Source organism: Fukomys damarensis, unplaced genomic scaffold, assembly GCF_012274545.1.
Source record: "Fukomys damarensis isolate Sample0158 unplaced genomic scaffold, DMR_v1.0_HiC HiC_scaffold_28, whole genome shotgun sequence".
In the NCBI taxonomy this organism is placed as follows: domain Eukaryota; kingdom Metazoa; phylum Chordata; class Mammalia; order Rodentia; family Bathyergidae; genus Fukomys; species Fukomys damarensis.
In genome coordinates this window covers 8355620-8372283 of record NW_022900940.1, presented here as the reverse complement: position 1 = coordinate 8372283, position 16664 = coordinate 8355620, and the positions used below count along the sequence as shown (strand labels likewise).

At 37.0% G+C, this 16664-nt stretch overlaps 1 long non-coding RNA gene across 1 annotated transcript in view; it reads right to left on the bottom strand.

Moving 5' to 3' along the window:
• LOC104866134 overlaps positions 1-16657 on the bottom strand; it is a 294086-nt gene extending 277429 nt beyond the window's left edge. The window contains exons 1-2 of the long non-coding RNA XR_004514669.1: positions 16557-16657; positions 13087-13227 (exon numbers count right to left, since the gene is read on the bottom strand). This is a non-coding gene — a long non-coding RNA (uncharacterized LOC104866134). The remainder of the gene's footprint in view (positions 1-13086; positions 13228-16556) is intronic.
• Positions 16658-16664: the final 7 nt, after the last annotated feature.

The window sequence follows — 16664 nt, the reverse complement described above, 5'->3', positions numbered from 1 at the left end:
CAAAATCTGTTATAGGAAAAGCTTGAAAATGTACTTTTCAGAGCTCTTTATTTCATAAATTATGTTTGGATATTTTTAGGTTCATGAATCTAAATTTCATAATATGTATACAGTCACAGAAACACATTTTCAAAATAATTCCAAAATGATAAATGTTTATGAGTCCAGTGCTCATCTAATCTATAGTTTTGACTTCATATATAAAATCACTTTTCCATATTTGCTGCAATTTTCTTGGTTTTTTCCCCCAGTAGAGGGTGCAAAATATTAAACTTTGAAACTACTACAATTTGTATTAAAATTATGGTGATTTGCAAATACAAAGGAAAAAATATTCTTTACTTTTCATGGAGTCATACTTGATTATAATGAAGAACACTAAACAATGTTGCTGCTCAGAAGAAAGTATTAAGACTGTCAGTAACAATCATTCAGGGAACAATTTTACCAGGGGAATTTGTAAATCAGGTCATACAGAAGACAGCCAAGACATAAAACAACTTTACTTTAGATTTGGAAAGAACAGCAACACTTTGATATCCATAAATGTATAAAATGGATATTTTAAATGTAATAAAAACAATTCTGCCAATTAAGATCTTCAAACATGATGTAAAGTAGAATCATCTTCAGACATCTTGGACACAAACCACAGATGTCCTAGAACTGCAGTGGTAAACTAAACTATCCAGCTCTAGGCTGTGTATTTCTTTCATGTATCTTTTTAATACCCTGATCTAAGAGATAGACCTGGCTGCAATGATTCATTCCTGCCTGGATCTATAAGCCTTTTATCCCAAGATTTTTCTGTCTTCTTCATAAACTCAGAGCATACTTTTACCCCTTGCTTTAGGTTTAGCTGTTTTGCTGTTTTCTTCCTTTTTTTTCCAAATATGAAAAAGGTTTCTAGGTAACTATTGCATGTTCTTCTGGCCCATCATGGTCTACACAAACCGTACACAGTGAATTAAATCTGGAAAACAGAAGCAAGACTAGCCTGGCCCACAGCTTGAACTAACTGTCTAACCAAGCACTGCTACATCACTGTGTGTGAACATAAGGATGAATGATTCTGATGCTTTTGCTTCTGTTTTTTGACACAGAGTCTAGTGATATAGTGAAAGAACAAAAGATACTGTAGTCAGCTCTATCTGACTGAGAGTTAAAGAGTGTTGGTAAGGATCTCTGTATTTCTTAGGGGAGCAATCTTTTATAAATTCATAGATACAAAGGAAAAAATATATATTTCATTACCAACTACAATTTAAACTGTCAAGACATGCACAAGGCAAGGCATAGACATTTCTCTTTTTTAATTTAGATTTTATTTTAAATGAAATCTATTTATAATACAAATGTAGACTGAATGATTCTTGCCATTTCAATAAATATGAAGTGTGTACCTACTTTGTACAGAGGATTCAGTTACAGGATCTTACTAAATTCATACACAAATTTAAAACTTTTACTTTATTTTTTATAGTACTGGGACTTGAACTCAGGACTCCATGCATGCTAGGCAAAGTTTCTACCACTGAGCTGCACCCCCAGCTCATACACTAATATAATACAGATCTGTCTCTTGGGTAACTGTGATGTTATTGGCAAAGTTACACACATATATGATAGAATATAAATTTCCTTGAACTTGATGATTCTTGCCAATAATGATAGATAAGGTTTACATCCAACACCATAATCCAAGGCAGAAAATGACTATTTAGTGAGAAGTTTAGTACTTGCCATGAGGGCTTAGAGGAAGGAGGCACTTGGAAAGATTCAATAAACAGAGATGACTTTAAAGGTGTTTAGAGCAGAGGGCCAGAGGCTGCTTCCATTTTTTAAATGCTAACTAAAAGTATGTTATGAAAGTTGTAGTGTGTTTTTAACATTTTATTTTTAACCTGATGACATAATTCAGAAAAGCAATGACTATATATAAAATTTTATAAACTTATTTAACAATCACATTAAAATGTTAATTTGAGGGCCAGGGATTTAGCTCAGTGGTTCCGCTGCCTGCCTTACAAGCACAAGGTCCCAAGTTTGAACCCTGGTCCAAAAAAATTTTTAAAAAGTTAATTTGAGAAGTTTTATGAATGTGAGACAAAAGTAAATGGCCCTGCTAAGCCTTCCTGGGATGGGTGTGGGTCTGAAAAACAGTTTGGAATACTACAGGTAAAATGAAGAAGAGATGGACCGGACTTCCTATATGCTGGAATTTAGATTATGAAATGGTGTAAAATCATTTTCAGAAATCCTCATCCTATGGTCTGCCTCTACACTCATACCAGTATATGCAGTGTTGATGAGTGTGGTTAACTGAAATAATACGACTAAAAGTAATCCATGCATCCAAAGGCAGCCACTGTTCAGTTAGGGGGCATGTCTCTGGTGCGGATACAGAGGACAGGAACAGAAGAGACCTTCAGTCTCAGGCTAACAAACGTGATGAAGGTGTTGATCTGGGGTGGTGTCTAAAGTTTTTTTACTTCTAACAAGTTCCCAGGTGGTGCTGATTTGAATGGTCCTCAAATCAGAATTTGAAGAACAAGTACATAGAAGATACCAGGTAATGCCCAAACTGTTTTATTCGGATTTTCACTGAGGCCATGACTTGTGGAAACAAGCATGGAATAGCCTACAAGAATCTTTCTAGGGTAAGTATTGACTTCCGCACCCTATTTTCTGTTGGGAGAAGCCACTATTTAGAAGACTGTACTGTCCAAACTGATCTTAGGATACCCTAATGGACAGGTAAGTGATGGGCATACCACCACTCGGGTCTGACTACTGAACTCCTTCTGTGAAGTGTGTGAGGCTGAGTATAAGTGGGAGGCCCCAGGGGTGCAAAAACAGTTTGCCACCTTTGTGTTTTGTGATGTTAAATACAAGTTTAAATACTTCAGAAAGGCCAGGGTCACTGAACTCTGTGGCCAAATTTCAGCCTTTGCTTTCACAAGGGCTAAGTTTCTCCAGATACTATCTCTGAGAATGAGACTTGATTTCAAGATTAGATTTTAGATTAAGAACAGGTAGTCAAAATTCCTGAAAACCTTAATTGGCTAAAACTTCAGTCCGTTAGGAAGAGGACTATGCCATAATCAGATCTTCAAACCTCCTAAACCAAAATCGAAACTCATTATTTCTAATTAGGCAAAGAACCTTCACTGTCACCATGTTGTGTTCAAGGTCGATAAGACCAGGAAAGAGTGGGTAATATGTGTTTCAGTAAATAGCATACAAGAAATACAGGCTGCGGCTTCTGATGGATGCTTATTGCTTAGCTATAGGACCTTACTTTTCTTACAAATATCCCTAGCCATGTTGTTCAGCTACAGCTGACTCCACGGCTAGTTCAAGAATAGGATCCTGACTCAGATTTCATCTCCCTAAGCCTAAGGATAGCATTTCACCCAAGGTGGAACCATGAGTACAATGGACATCTTCTAGAACTTCTGGCGAAACTGCTGGAGTGAAAACTAATCTCTGTCTGCTGGACTTGAATTTGAGAGGATGTAAGTGTACAGCTGCCAGAGGTCACCAAATGGAGGGAAGATGTTTGATGCTGAATTCAATACAAAGGACAGAATAAAGTGACTGAGTGCTAATGAGAGGATTTGAGGCTCTGGATCTAGCTGTGTCTGGAGCTACTGCCAGCCCACAATATTTCATTTCTATGACAAATAGATTTTCCTTTTAATTTGGATATCTATTGTTTGGAATCAAAAGCTCTCCAACTTAAGAGTCCTAATGAGAAGAACCAGTGTGTGAAGTTGAGAGATTTGTATTTAACTTCAATGTAGTTTCACGTTTCTTGAATCAAGGTCCAGAATGAAGGGCCGGGGATTTAGCTCAGCATTTCGGTGGCCTGCCTTGCAAGCACAAGGAACCGAGTTCAATCCCCAGTACCAAAAAAAAGAAAAAGATGAAGAATGAGGTTTGGAAGAGATGATGGACTTTAAAATGAATTTGCTGTAAGTCAACCACAATTTACTTTAAAAAAAAAGAGGATCCATATGAATGGATAATAAGTGTGTTAAATGGAAAAATAAAATATTGTCTCTGGACTTAGACTGGGAATCCAGTAAAGTACAGAGAGATTCCCTTAGCCACTTTTATAGCTTCATCAGGTGGATGGGTCAAAAGTGTGGAGAGGGAAATTATGTCATATAACTACAGGTGTCCTGTTTGTAGTACATATCTACAAAACAACTTTTAATTGGATAGGTTTCAGAAGAGGGAAATGATCACATTTAACACAGATTCAGAAACACCACACTGTTTTAAAAATCTAATCTACAAAACATTGCAACAGACGCAGAAGGTTGGAGGCTTTGACAATTCTATTTAGCAAGCAGCAAAGGGAGAAATAAGGAAGGAAAGTCACATTTTCCTCTGCTTTCCCAGATTTAATGTCCAGAATGCTTCCTGACTCATTATAGCCCATATGCCTCTACCCACTTTATGTTTTAAACCCAAATATTTTATTCTCAAACTGAAGGTAGTCGAACCAAGTGGGTTTCCAGTTCTAGGTTGAAACATTCAACCACAAGCCAGAAACTATTTGAAAAATCACCTACTCCTTTCCCATGCATATCATAAGCAAAAAGATGTGCTGTAACGTGGAAATGCATGTATCTTATTGCCGTCTGTGGCATATGAACATGGAGCTATCCAAGAAGAAGAGAAAATAATGGCAAAATAGGTTTTTAAACAAAATATTTATATTTAAAATCTGTATTTAATCTGGGGGTGGGTAAAATAAATAATACATGAATATAATAGATCCATACATGAATTGAAATAATACCACCATTAATCTGTATTTTATAGTTGTATTTCATTTCATCTGTATTTGAAAATGGTTTTTGTTTTTGAACTGATGGTTCTCAGTCAATGATGAGTTTCCCTATGACTATTCATTACTTGTTACAGCTAAATCTCTGGTGTGGTATGAATATTTATGAAGGCTGTTCCTTTTTTTGATTGGTTCCAATCCTGGTAGCCTTATTAAGAATAAGTTTACACAAGATTTGCACTCTTGGTACACAGGACAGAATACCAAACTCAGGGTAGAGCTGGAGTGTTTTCAACAAAAACAGCACTTTGGAGTATTAAGAGTTGAAAGCATGTCTGTAGCCCCCCAGGTTGTGTTCTTTTACCTTACGTGAATTTTGCATTTCTTCCATTCCTTGCTCAAAGTTAATTATCTAGATTTTAAATGAAACAACTCTCTGAAAAAGAGTGGAGGGAAAAGTAGATCAACACAGAGAAAGAGGCAGATTTTCTCTCACACGATCTATCACTGAAACAAAAGTGTGTGACTGAGAACCTTAACATCACTTTTTTAACGAGGTATAAAATTGTTGTTCCTTAAGAAAAAGACATGGAAATAAATAATTGTAAAAAAAAAGATAAATAAATGCAAAAAATGATAAATAAATGCAAATAAAAATGGTCAGAAGAGGGGAGGTCTGACTTGTGAAATTATATTGTTTTCTAGTATATATTGTCTGTGGTTTGTTAGACTTCATACACCTAGAATGTAGACCATCAGTAGTTATGCTAGCAAATTTACAGCCTGCATCAAAGGCAGAACAATGGAAAAGGCTAAACTAGAAAATATGCCAGGGGGAATAAGTGTATCTTTTTCATATTAGTAAAATAATTGATACTGAATAGAAATTTTGATAGTATTGCTAAAATGAAAACATTATATAAAACAATATTTAAGTAACTTATTTCCTTGAATGTCTCTAGTCATCACCCCAGACTTTACATACACATCTAGCACAGTCTACATTATTGAAAGGCAGAGTTGTATTGGACAATTGTAATTATGTAGTGACTCTACCTGGGGCAGTTTCATGGCAGTATGGCTTGGCCATTTCTGCAGCACCATATGCTAGGGTGAGCCTTGACTTTGGCTTAATGTTGTGCTGGGTCTTTATTAAATTATTAATAGCTACCTTTCAATTTGTGTTGTGCAGGTGAATTTCAACTGGACGATGGACCTCAACTGAATAGAAAGTAAACAGGTTATGACTACAACTGAGTGTGAAGATGGTGATAGTCCAACGGAAGGCCACACTTCCGACTACAGTCAGAATTGTGCTTCAATTGCAGAAAGAGAGTAAGAAACACTAATGACCCAGACATCCTTTTATATTATTTCTTATTGGTATTCCTTCACCACTGATCGGAAAACTGCAATTCAAAAGGACACTGAGAAACAGAGAAACCAGTAGCTCCTTTTCCTCGCAGTCATTCTTCATTTCTCAGTAACCCACAAGAGCACTGGTAGAATATGGGCATGTCAGATTAAACAAAAACACCTGATGTGGTTTGGTATCATGTTCTCACTGCTCTGCAAAAATAAAATACATATTTATATGTAAGCTACAAAATACAAATTACATAATTTCAGTGACTCTGTTTATGAGTTAAATGCTTTTGTATTTAAACTGCCAATTAAAACTGTCCTTACACAACATAGAGATCAGTAGTATAATCTGCATTAACATTTAGCATGTTTAATTCTTAGAACCATCTAAAAAAGATAACAAAAAACATCATGACAAATCAAGACTGAGAGATACCATAAAGAAAGGAAAAACTATACATACACACCTTTTTCCCTGCTTTTTAGGAGAAGGGGTCTTTTATTTTTATTTTCATTTTATACAAGATATGACAAATTACGCATTCAACCATTAGCAATATATAAAATATGTAAGTAATATTATAGTAATTTTTCCTCTTTTATTGTGTGCCTCAAATCTACAGGATCCTGAGGATGTCAGACTCAAGACTCAAGAAGAAAAAGAGCACCAAAGAAAGAGGTTATAATAGGAAAATATTAATAATCTTTATTTTAAGGAACAATCTTTGTTTAAAACTATAGAAATATGGGCCCAGGATTTAGCTCAGCGGTTCGGTGGCCTGCCTTGCAAGTGCAAGGACCAGAGTTCAATCCCCGGTACCAAAAAAACAAAAACAAAAACAAAAACAAAAAAAAAACTATAGAAATGTGATTTAGCTCAGTGGTTCCACCACCTGCCTTGCAAGCACAAGGACCTGAGTTCAATCCCTGGCACCAAAAATAAATAAATGAATAAATGAATAAATGAATAAATAAATAAAACTGTAGAAATGCCCTCTCCCCATCTCTCCCAATGGTATTTCTATTCATGTGACCCATTAGCCCGTAATTTTAAGATATCTCTATTTGTATTATAAGTGGCCAACCAACATTGTACTTGATAATATTCCTGATGCCTTTAATAGCTGCATACCTGCCTTGGTAGGAGTAGTTTCTATTAGTTTAAGTATCAGATATGAAATGACCATATATGGGCGTAGTCACTTATAAGTGTCTGGATCTGCTTGGAGGTTGTGCCCACATTCATCATATTGCCTGAATGTCACCTGGTTAGTTGGAGCCATGCCTACCATTCGTTATTCAGTCATCTAAAAGTCTGACTGGGAGGAAGACTGCGTTGTCAGCATTTTGGTTACATGCTTGTTTATACCCACGAACAAACCATCATTCCCACACTAATCATCCCAGCAAGTGAAATAGTTGTCATAGCAGTTTAAGAATGCTTAAGCCACCTAAAAACTCTTTTAATCTCATTTTTAAAATAGCTCGTGGTCAGGGATTTGGCTAGTGGTTCTGCCGCCTGCCTCGCAAGCACAAGGGCTGGAGTTCAATCCTGGTACAAAAAATTAAGAAATAAATAAAAATAGCTCGCAGTTTGTAATAATTTCATAATTACCAAATAAATAAATAATAGAAGTCATTGTTTTATGGTAAAAACCTATTATGGTTCAATAAATCAAGGAATCAAGAAAAATACAGCACCTGTTTTTGTGGTTGTTGTTTTCAACTCTAGAAGTGTTTTGATTACACAGATTGTATCCTGTGGCATTTGAACTTGGTTAGAAAATATTGGAATAAAATGACTTAGGGTGGACCATAATACAAAACAGATAAGCAAACAAATGCTTGGAATAGCAAGTGGTAAAGTCTAATTTCTAAAACTAGAATGACAAAGAACGTAAATGTCTGAATTTTTCTGCCTGGCTTAATGACAGTGGTGGGGCCTAAGGGAGGGATAGGAAGAGATAAACTATTTATGCTAGTGTAGTCATGTAAAATGGCTATGAGCTTAGAACCTGCCTGCCAATTTAACTAGATCACTAAATGAGCAGGAAAAAGGAGGACAACTGCATGCAAGCTTTGTCCTTAGGTTGACTAAGGACTGTATCTATTTTTTAGGGCCGAAGTAACAAATTATCTTAAGCTGGGTGGCTTAAAACAGCAGCAATTTATTGTCTTACAATGAAGAAGTCCAGGTGCTTAAAGCCAAGGTGTCAACAGGTTGGTTCTCTCTTTGCAGTTCAAAAGGAGATTGCTTCATCTCTTCTTCTAGATTCTGTAATTTCTAGACATCCTTGGAATGTCTTGGCTGGGAGAGGCCTAATGCCAATCTCAGCCTCTAGGGACACATGCCCACCTAGCTTCTGTGTCTGTCTATCGCTATGCTTTCACCCAGTTTTCTCCTTTTTTGTATGTCTGTGTTCAAATTTATCCTTTTTGTAAAGTCACCAGCCATTAGAGTAGGACCCACTCTAGTCAAGTATGACTTTAATTCATTTAAATTTGAAAGACCTATTTAAAAATAAAGTCAGGTTAATAGGCACCTAGGGTCAAGACTCAAATATATCCTTTGGGGGAACATGATTAATCTCATAATAAGTGTGTCCCAATCTCAGGTGTACATTGGTGTGCTGTGGACAGTTTGTATAACATCCTGATGCCTCTGTACCAGCCCTCAGAGAGCCCACAGTAATCTGTTTGGGATGATTTTTAACGTCCCTGGAGTAATTCCAATATATAGTGAAATCTCAGAACCTCTAGACTAAAGATGCTAGTTAGCAGTTTCGAAAAAAGGCATTTTAGAATTATAAAGTATGTTCCAATGAGAAAAAAATCTTCTTTCATCATTTTGACAAAAATGAAAAGAAAGTCAAAAGTCAGTGATCTGAATGAGGAACATTTAATCAAAAAGAATTTTAGAAACCCAACCACTTGAGGCGGTTCATTCACTGACCATTTTGATGTACCCCATACTTGGGGCTACTTGACTGATCCAAAAATTCTATTAGAACCTTCTAAATTATCTGCCTTCCACCAACTTCCACCACAGTAAGCAAAAGACTTACTGTGCTTTGCTGAGCTGTAATGAGGTATGGAAATTATTCCTTCCCTAGGACACTGCTAAGTTATTAGCAAACAGTGAAAATGAGTCTTTTCATTTTTATAAATCAAGTGGCCATGGTGAGAAGTTCCACCACTAGTGACACAAATGATTATTATGTGCTGTTTTATACTGATGGCTACTCATAGCAAGGCTGCATTAATTTATTAAAGAAAATGAATTTCAATGGATATAAAATGGCTGAAATATAAACCATTCCTTTTTTATTCCATTTCAGAGCCTAAACACCCATTTATTACAGATGCCCATGTTATTCAAATAATATCTATCATACAACGTCCTCATGTAGCATGAAGATCTGAAGGAGGCAACTAAATCATCATAAACTTGTTCTCCTTGTCTCTTCGTCTACTGTGCCATGTTTTCTATCTACCATAATGTTTTACCCCAACTTAGTCTGTGTAATGGTTGCGGGTTGAATGTCTGTGTTCTCCATAATTCATAGGTTGCAACCATAACTCCCAACATAAGAGTATCGGGAGACGGAGCCTTCAGCGATGATCAGTTTATGAGGGGAACATCCTCTCAAATGAGTTTAGTATGGGAGAGTCCAAACATGTTGCTTCCTCTCCTTTTCCGCTCTCTGACTTGTGAGGATACTGGAAGAAGATGTCCTCAGACAAGGTCCTTAACTAGCACCTGACTGTGTGGGCACCCTGAGCTTGAACTTCAGCCTCAGCGCTAGATGAGTAAACGTTGTCAGTATAAGTTACCGCATGCATGGCCACTGATTACCACAGCCTAGCTAAGATACATCATTATTTTTTCTTCATACTTCATGTTAGATACTTTTTTAAAGCTAGTTCTGCCTATCCTCATAAAGAATTAGTACTTATTTTCATTCTCAAACTATCCTCTCAAGTTTCTTTTCTCTTAACTGAAAAGAAGACATTTATCTCAACTTATCAACCATGATTTATTTTTATGTATAAAAGTCTTAAAGATACAAGCAGAGCAAAAAACCCAATTAACAGTAATACTTTCACTACTGTGAAACAATTAGTATCATAATGATAATACGAGCAGAATTTAAAATATGCAATTTTTTTTTTTTACATTTTAGCATGTGAAAAAATCTTCCTGTGTGTTGTAGGAAAAGTCATCAGCTTTTGGTGAAAATATTTTAAATAGATATGGTGGATATTTATTGAAGCTCACATTAAAAATACCGATCTGCTAAATTAATGATCACTTTGACTAAAAGCTGTTATTATAACGAAGTGATACAAATGTGTGTGCATCATAATCTTCCCTTTAAAATATACTTAAAACAGAGAGTATTTTTTCATTAAGACTGAGGCAAAAAAGATGGCAAAATAGGATGAAGAAATCAGAAACTTATGGTACCTGAGTGAATCATGTTTATATCACTGTGACCAAATACTTGCGAAAAATAAATGAAAAGAGAAAGGATTTGCTTTGGCTCATGATTTCAGAGCTTCCACCCACAGTCAGTGGGCTTCATTGTTTTCCAGCCTGAGGCAATATAAAAATATTGTGGCAAAAGGGCATGGCAGAGAAAAGCTGTTCACCCATAGCAGTCAGGAAGGTGGCCAAAAGGAGAGCAAAAGAGAGAGTGAGGGGATCACACGAGAGAAAGGAAGAGGCTAGGGACAAGATGTCCCCTTCAGAACCATGTTCCCAGTGACCCACTTTCTCCAACGGAGTCATTCTGCCTAGTAGCACATTCAGCTGTGAACTCAGCAATGATTTGAAAGGCCAAAAGCCTTTCAAAAGCACCACCTCTGAACACATAAGCCTTCTAGGGAATATTCTGATCCAAACTATAACAGCGGGTATAGTCAGAAACATTACAGTGAATGGTTTTTATAGGCAGTATTCTTCAGTGGCCTGTGTAAGTGATTTTTCTACACAAAACCTAAGAACATGCAATGTCCTTTAGTTATTCCTCAGACTGCAATCGCCTCCTTCGTATCAAAGTACACCTATAATCTTGTACACTTTCCTTATCAATTCTCTTAACTTTGTCAATCTGTTGTCATATCAGGTTTTCATGAAATCTACCTTTAAGAAAATAATCAACCCATATGTATAGCAGCATAACTCATAATAGGTAAATCTTAGAAGTGGCCTATATATCCTTCAGTAAATGAATGGATAAAGAAAATGTGGTATTTATACACAACTGAGTGTTACTCGGCCGCAAAGAAGGATAAATTTAAGCCATTTGTAGGAAAATGAATACACCTTGAGATCACAATATTAAGTGAAATAGATCAAACATGCAGCTTAAATATTGCATTTTCTCTCATTTGAGATACCCAAAGTGTAAATAATTTAAAGAGCAAAATAAAAGATAGATAATATGAAACAGGGAGGTAGATCTTTTGCAAACGAGAAGAGGACAAAGAGATGGAGTGGTTAAGAAAGATAAGGAGAAATAAAATGAATTAAGGTACATTACATACATATAGGAACTCCCCACGAGGAATGTAATCATTATGTATAACAAAACTGTATAGTCTTAATAAGAAATTTTTAAAAATACTCTTAAACAAAAAGGAAAAAATGCTCAGAATCTTACTCTCAGAGACAGATTAATGCAACCAAGTGAACACAATTCTAGATGATTTCTTGATATCGGAATACAGTAATGCATTTTCTAAAAATGAAAAATTAGCAATACCATAAAAAATACTGAGGGGGAGCCACAGAGTTCATGTCAAATACAGAAGACAACACTTTTCAGGGCCTGGTATTTTTATTCCAGTTTTTCCATCAATGGGCTCAGGAAAGTTCTATAATCTTTCTGTACCTTAGTTTCTATGTCTCCATAGAAAATTAAACTTTTACAATATTTCAATCTGAACTAACCATTGTGAATGTAAAAGAAATCATTGTAAAACTTAATTCTATGATTTCATGATTAAGTAATCCCAACATTGGTTTGTAACTTCTTTCAGCTTAAATCTTTAAGGTTGGGGATTTATTTTGCCTCATTTTTCAGAGGTTTCCATCCATGGTCAGTTGGCTGAATTGCGTTTTGGCTTGTGGCATGACACAAAGCTGTGGCAGAAGGGCATCCTGGACAAAGGTTTGGGTGGCTCGTATGTTGACACGAAAGGTTTAGACTACATCTGACCCCTTCGAAGTTTGGACTGTGGACCAGGAATTAACACTGGTATCTTCCAGGAACTTGGAGAAAATGTAGAGATTATGCCCCAGTTTTGACCTACTGAATCAGAATCTACTTTTTATTTTTTACTTAAATTATTGAGTTTATTGGTACAATCAAAGCATACAATACAGTTACATTCATTACTGGGATCCTGTACCTTCACATGACAGGTCTTGGTTCTCATTTTTTCCCCTTGTCCATGCCCTCCCTTCACCCCCTCCTCCCCTCCCCCTTTACAAACACTTTATTTCCATTTTTTCATTTTCTCATATTTTTTCTTTTCCTTTATTCCCTTTCCCTTACCCTTCCCACTTTCCCTACACCTTTAGCCCTTTTCTTATCTACTTTTTAACCAGACCCCCATCAATCTGTGTACACATTAAAGTTTGAAAATCAATTAACTCGGTGACTGATGACAGTCATTTAGACTGGCAGGGCTGGGCAGCACAGAGCAGAGAGCCTAACATGAGACCTCTAGATTATAGATTGTGTCATTTCATAAGAGTGAGCCTCTAAACACATGGGTTCACTTTTTGTGTTTGAGCTCCTTCATCTGTAAAACAGATGGTAAACAGTAGTTACCTCCTGAGATTACTGTAAGGATTGCCAAGGAAGGAGAATAAGCAGTTTAATACAATACCCAGCATATTGGAAACTCACCCAATGAGACATTTACTGCAGTCCTTTTCTGTGTATGTCAGATTCATGCTGGGACTCTGGAGCGGTAAACAAAGCAAAATCCTTACCTCCATGGAGCTTATAGTCTAACAGAGGAGACAGACAGGCAATAAAATAATGGACCTGTTTTTGAAAGAGAGAAAAAAATCTATCATATGTCCATATGCTCCATGATGTCAAGAGAAGAACAACAGGGCAATTACACACAGGAAATTCAGCAAATGTTTTCAAAGGAAACAAATGAGCGAATATCTGAATTCACTACTATTAAATTAGTATCTGGAGAAAGGCTTCAGACACACAGCTGATCATTTATGCATCTGTGTTTTCAGAATCCTCTTTCACCAGAAAAGTGGAGAAATTTGCTGGAATAAAGATATCGAATAGACAATAAGACAAATTTAAGACAAAAATTTCATGGAAAAAATTTTGTTGCTGTTATGTAATTATTATAACAACCTTCCCTATTCCAATTTGGATGTCAAAAAGTTATTATCATTCTTTAGCCTGACTCAGAAACAAAAAGAACCACCTCTCAAACCAATAACTCAGCACTGGAGAAAACATCACAATTCTATATATCCCACAATTTAAACTCAGTATGGATACAACCTAAAACTTTGATATAGTAATATGGTGATGCTGATTAAGACTCATATTTTCCCCAATAGAAATGAAAAACTACATACACCTTTTTACAGAAGTGTCTATGTTTAACTTGGCAGTTTAGTTACATTCCAATTTATACTTTTGCCTAAGAATATCAGTCCATGGACTCATGCATAGTTTTCCTCATTTCTCTTTGCTACACAACAAATATGTAAACAAATAAGTGTTATGTGGTATCACTGGCATGAAATAGCTTCTATATTCCAGGTGGGGTATCTTAATAATAGAAAGATGATCTCACACTTTAAAGTGCTTTGATGTAAAAATGTGCCATCTAAAAAAGGAATTTATTATTCTTAAATTATAATATCCTAAAAAAAGGATTTGCTATCTAAATCGCCGCTGAAACTTAACTGTAGGATTACTTATAATGCTACAATCAGTGAAGGCCAAATTCAATAAAAACTCCATCCGGCATTCACACTGAGAAGACCCACATGTGCCTTTTTTTTTTTTTTTAATTTCCTGGGCTTCTGGCCCAGAAATTGAATGGAAATTTTATTTAAACCTGCTCCTGTGTATCAACTTTTGGTAAACATCAGGGTTTCAGTTAACTCATTATGCTTCATATTTTGGATAAAAAAGGTTATAAAATCATGCATATTTATCTGTGTGCATATGTTTTTATATTTTCACCTGTCCTAACTAGCAAACTGGGGCTCAGGCTAAAAGTTTATCATCTCTCCTACACATTTCAGCATTCTTCCACCTTCCTTCTGCTACAGCCATAAGATTCAAAATTCCATTAAATCTCTTTCCAGTGCTAATCAGCTTTCTCCAGCACAGGCAATGTAATCTGAGTCTGGAAATGACTAATTATTTGGAGAGGGTTTTGAGGGGTTAGGGTATAGATTTATTTCTAATTTAAAGAAGCTTTTCTCTTGTCTTTTTCACCGTCACTTTGCTGCCTGGGGCCAGCACCCCCTTCTTGATAAAATGCTCTTTCCTTTCCCATTAGACAGAGCATATATGTATGTATTAGAAGATGAACACATTATGAGGCATCAACTTGAAAATATTAAAAGGAGAGGCAGGCCTGTGATGGCTGCGAGTAGAGCAGTAATTGCACCTGCTAGGTGCAAGGCATGAATGTAATTTGCATGTAAAGTCCTTTCAGTTCCTTCCAGAATACACCAGTTCTAGCCAATAAAACACTTTGTCACACTCAGGGGGTTTGCCAACACGTTCCCAGATTGCAAGCAAAAAGATTATTTACAGTAACCAATAACAACTGAAATGGCCATAAACAATCTTTTCCATACCTGTTCTATTTTTTTCCCCTCTTTTGCTAAGTACAGAGACCTTAAGGAGTCCAAATTTACTGCAATTTAATTCTGATGGGAAAAGCACATTATTTTTATTTACAATACCATGTTCTATCTATGCCTGCCTCTCCTATCGCTCACATCATAAATAATTCCTGCCTTTTTTTTATTAATCCAGCCATTACTCTTACAAGGATGAGCTGTTTCCTGGTCAAGTGAGTTGGGGGAAAAGCAGCCAGGAGGAAGTTCCCTCACGTATTGCAGAACCCAACCATCCTGTGTGCACCTGGGGCAAGACAACACCATCCCTGAAATAGTTCCTGGGTAGCGAGACCACCTGTTCCACTCACTGAGAGGATTTCTGTGCCAAGGGAAGTGCTGAGTGCATGTATGTGGGCTTCGCTGTGGGGAGCATTACCTTGCTTACAGCTGGGATTTACCGCTTGTCTTTTAAACTTCCGCAGCTTTCCTTAAAAGTTCAAATTCCATTCTGAATTGCAGGGGACCAGAGACTTACTTCTTGGGGAAATACACACCGATGAGAAAGAGCAATGAAAACAGCCATTTTCCTGGAAACTCTTATTCAGATCTTGTTTGCCAGGGTAGCTGCCCTCCATAAGGCACAATTTTGTCCTCACCTTAGAATACACTAGGAGAGGAGGGGAAGGGAAGGAAGGAGAAAAGGAGAGGAGAGAGGAAGGGCGAAGAAAAGAGGGGGAGGAAAGAATGAGGGAGGAGAGAAAAGAAAAGAGTACATGGGAGGGGAGGAGAGGAGAAAAGGCTGCAAACTCGAAGTGTAATGAAACTAACACGAGTAGGTATTTTAGTAATATAAAGGGACAACAAAGTAAAGATAACATTTTCAATGTCAAAGAATTATAAAATATAAAGCCTCTTCCACAAGGACTATTGCTACCTGTATTCTGAGATACCCATCTAGAAATTGTGAACGCATACATGTCTCTGTTCGCAGAACAAAACTCCACACACTTCTCCAGTACCGACTTATTTCTCCTAAAACCTCTTGAAGGTCATCATGACAATGTCAGAGGCACCTCTCTCTCTGCAGCTGCTATATTCTATCCCACTGTGCCTCTACTCTATTCGAATTAGTCACCCCCTTGATGATAGACTCTAGATTTTTACAACTGTTTCTTCGCTTACAAGTAAAGTTGCGTCCTCGGCACAGGTACTGACCGGGAATCTTGCCTTAGTTCAGCTGAAAGGTTTGGGGCTTAAATGGGTTCATTATGTTCCCGTCTTGACTCTGTAACTGACCATAATCGAACGTACTTAGGCAAATAAAGGCGGTAAAATCTGGATCATAGAGTCCTTGTAAGAATACAATTGCGATTATTCCTATAACTGACTCATTGAAACCTCAAATTAATGTCTTCCTCACTGTACCAGGAATAATAATAGATACAGGGCCGCTGTGAGGGCTGCACGAACTAATCCATTTAAGCAGCGTAGCCCACTGCACCGTAGAGAGCGGAACCTTCAAAACGGTCTGCGCACCTGTGTCAGCGCCGCTGCGGGTTTTTTCCTAGAAGCGGAATCCTGCCCTTAACGGGGTGCGCCCCGGACCCCAGCTGGGCGACACCGGGCCCCCCAGCGGCGAGCCGA